The sequence below is a fragment of the Gavialis gangeticus genome, unplaced genomic scaffold, assembly GCF_001723915.1.
Source record: "Gavialis gangeticus isolate Ggan-Ray unplaced genomic scaffold, GavGan_comp1, whole genome shotgun sequence".
Classification (NCBI taxonomy): domain Eukaryota; kingdom Metazoa; phylum Chordata; order Crocodylia; family Gavialidae; genus Gavialis; species Gavialis gangeticus.
This window is the reverse complement of record NW_017729034.1, coordinates 64,263,764-64,267,811: the sequence shown is the minus strand read 5'-3', so window position 1 is coordinate 64,267,811 and position 4,048 is coordinate 64,263,764.

Here is a 4,048-nt window from a genome sequence, read left to right as displayed (position 1 = left end):
TTGCATCTAGAGAAAGAACATCCATTTTACAGATCGGGATTCCCTTTTTGCTGGAGGTCAGGAGAGAAGATAGTTAAGATGCTTTGAAAAGGGCAGATTTATAGCAGAAGCTATTTTGGATTTTTCACATGTACTTGGCATCTACGAGGCAATGAAAGCAAGCAACTTGCTTTTTCCCCAGACTCAGCTGGTCCAATATTAGTTTGTTGTAGCTAGTCATATAGCTCATCCCAAAAGTATCCAAACCTCAATAATAATTAATACTTTCACGCACCTTTGTAAGTTTTCAGTATAATATGGCATTGTGAGAGGCAATTACCTTTACTAGTCTTAACTCAGAGTAGGATTGCACCTTAAAGACTAACTTGTTCAGAAAGGTATGCCTACAAGATTTGGCAGGCAACAGCCTACTTCACCAGTGCTATGAATGGGCTCTAATGAAATAGGATGTTACCTATGAAAGTTTATGCCTTTCTAAATGAGTTAGTCTTTAAAAGGTACCACCCTGCTCTGCCTTCTCCAATGTGGTAGTGATGGCTGCAATTGTGAAATTTTGTGGAACTGCCTTCAATTGTCTTTCCACATGAAATTTTCATTTCCAATACACCAAAGCCACTTAAAATTTTTCTCTTTTGCTTTAAAATTCTCCATTTACATTCTTGCTTCAAGGGTGTGGCTTAGAGGACAAACAATTCTTTAGTTCACAAAACAGTGTGTGTGCTATTACCTTACAACTAGGTATATAGGCTGTTGGACATTCCCCATTGCCTTGTAACTCCTGTAGTAAATTTATAATCTCTGGAGAGGTGGGGTGAGGGGAAAACAGAAACAGGATTTTTCACCTTTTTCTCTGTCTTACACCAGTGGAAATATATGCATTTTAGAGGGTAAGTGGAAACTTGTGTCTCCTACGCACAGTAATGAACCAAGTCCCAACCATATGCCTCAAATGCCAAGTAGAGCTTCTGGTGTCATTCATGTAGCTCTGCTCTGACTCGATGCATCTGCTAACTGGGAGTATTGTAGAGTCCAAGTACTTGGAACTGGAACTTCACACCTATTTTTTTTTTAATTTCACGTTCCAGGTCAAATTAGCCAAATTGGTTCTGAACCCCACAGATTGAATAGAACTCAATTGTTCAAATTCATGTGGTGCTACCACTGGCAAGTATCCTCGTTTCCAGACTTTTCAGCTTGGGGCATCAGATATTTCCAAAGCCACGGTAGGCAACCAATGTGCAGGCTGGAAGTCTCGGGGTTCAGATGCCCCTTAAGTGTCACTTGCCCTCAAACAATGGGTCATAGAAGAGAGCTAGGGGGAAATCCCTCATTTCCGTAAAATAGATGTGTAGCCAAGATGTCTCATAGGGGGACCTGCCCACAATGTAGTCTCCACCCTCTACTACACATAGTCATTCAGAGGTCAGAAAGAAGGGGATCTTCCTTTCCAATCACAGCAGCGAACCACCTAGACTGATACCATGGTATCTCCCCTGACAGGTAAGTTCACATCTGAAGGTAGTTAGGAGGTTATACTATCTAACAAAAAATTAAATCAAAATGTGAAACAGAAGGGACATTGAAGAGGTGTGGAACTCTTCACTTAGGGTGAGAGACCGAGATGGAAGGGAACCTAGGGGACTTGAAAAACCAAGATCTGTATGCCTTTGAGATATTCTATCTAAAAAGGGAATCTACTGCATTTTTGTTGACTGGACTGTATCCTGGATAAAAAAGTCTTAATAGAACAGAGCAAGTGAAGAGCATACCCTTCCCTTGAAAGAATTCTTCTGCTTTTAATTTTTGACAAATGATCCATCCATTTAAAACTTTACAACAATCAGGCTGTGCAACTGAATACAGTTCTAAGTGATGCTAATTAAATCGTTTAGACTGGCTTCACTGCAAGGATGCATTCTGAGCATATTTCTAAGTGCTGTATTCAGAAAGATTCTTTGCTTTCTAAATTACTTCTACTCTGTGTGGAAGAGAATTTTGTATCAAACAGTGGTATAAGTGTTACTTCTTTGGTGCAGGGTGTTGATTTTAATAAAAGCAGTGAAAGGAGAGAAGACAAGGGGGAAAAAAGGTCAGCTGCAAGTCATAATCTGGAATACACACTGGCTATGTTTCAATGCATTTTAAAAAAACCAAACTGGATGCCGATTTGGAAATAAAGCCAAGCCAAGGATATCTTTAATTCAGAAATAAAGGGAGATGCATTTTGGAAAATGGACAGTCCGAGGGTCTGACTTCAGTACCCTTTCCTCTATGTATTTTTCCTTATGAGCAAATTTTTCTACGTAGGTGAGGAATGACATTCATCTTCTGCCTGCCTCCTTTTTTTTTTAAAGTACACAGACAGCAGTTGAAGAAAGCCAGCAGGAACTTGATCCACAAACACTTCAGCTGCTAGAAAACAGTAGCAACTAAACAGCCCTTGAAAAATTGTCTGTTAGAAGACTGAATTGATGTCTGTCTGAACCAGACCAAACCCTTACCAAAGAAGAAATAAAAGCAACAAAACTATACCTATTGGGTGACTACTGATAGGAAGTGGATACATTCTGAAAGTTTAAGGAATTAGCTTGTCAAATTTTGTCTCTACTTCTGTTTGTGGGTAGAGTGGTAGGTGCTTCAGTTTATTCATAATACAACATCTTCTAAACTCTAAAAGGTCTATTGCAGAACACAGCAAGACATATAATTACAACTGTATCCATTAAATAGGCAGTGCATTTTGTAAACATTTCTACAACACAACTGCTAGGAACTTAGTAAGGCAGGACACTTCCAAATGAAAGAGTCAAACAGATTTGAAGAGACACCCCGAATTCTGAATAGAGCCTGGTGACAGCCACCCTGGCTCTAAAGGTAAGTGAAATCTGTAACAACAACTGAATGGGTACTCAACAGAAAAAATTACAAACACGTTAATCCTACTTCAGTACCCTTGGACTGAAATGCCACTTTTGAGACAAGCAGACTTTGAAGTAAGAGGTTTGACTTTGTCAGTCAACCAACAGTCCTCCCCTCCCTCCCATTAATTACCTCTTACATTCACTATCCCTTTTCCAGAATCTACAAAACCTTTATCCGGCTCCTTAATAAGCAGCAAGTTTCAGCTTTGCCCCTCATAACCCTCTGCTGTGGGGTATGCATAAGTAAATTTTCAAAAGGGAAAATACCATTACTGTTTTTCACTTCTATGTTTACACTAAACAAGGCTATGGGCTGTAGTTTAAGGCCCCATCAAAGTGAACACACTTGTATCCTTCCATCAACGGACTGGCCTGCTACAAAGATAGCATACAAAACCTGAAGAGACTGCACTGGCTGTTGAAACTGTACCCTACACAAACCCATGCAGCTTTCCAAAATATTTCTTACCTGTTAACTGGAAAACTGTCCTGGGAAGAAAGGTTCTTTTATACAAAAATGTTCCTTACCTCTCCCACCACATCTCTTCAGGTTTGGTATCCAGGGCCATAAAACCTGTTGAAAATTACCAGTCTGAGTATTTGAGTAATTTCCTTAAATAATAATGTATCATGATTAACACAAACTGGATTGGGGCTGATCCAACTTGTAGACAGAAAAATCCTGAATATTCCAGAGGAGTAAATCAATCAGAATTAACATTCTGCAACCCCCAGACAGGACCATATACAACTTACTCTCTTTTGCTGGATGTTCTTATTCGTCTTCTTCAGTAGCTGACCCCAAAGAAGTTTGAACTCTCCTTCAGACTACACATAAGCAGGTTTTGAATTATACTTTGACTCTTGGGGTTGGGGGGTCTGCAAAAATAATTAAACTAGTTCATGAATTAAGAGCTCCACCTAACTGAAAGAGCAGTCTGATTGGAGACCGCCCAGGTTATGATTTTCAAATTTTACAGGAGGGCTCTTATCTCTTATGGGGGGCTCAGTCCCCCAAACTGGCGGCTTCAGGAATGGTGCCTTGAGGTGGGCTTTGTTTCCTCGACAACGACCCGCACATCACGACAAGAGACATGCTCGGATGGGATGGGCTCCACCTTTCTCCT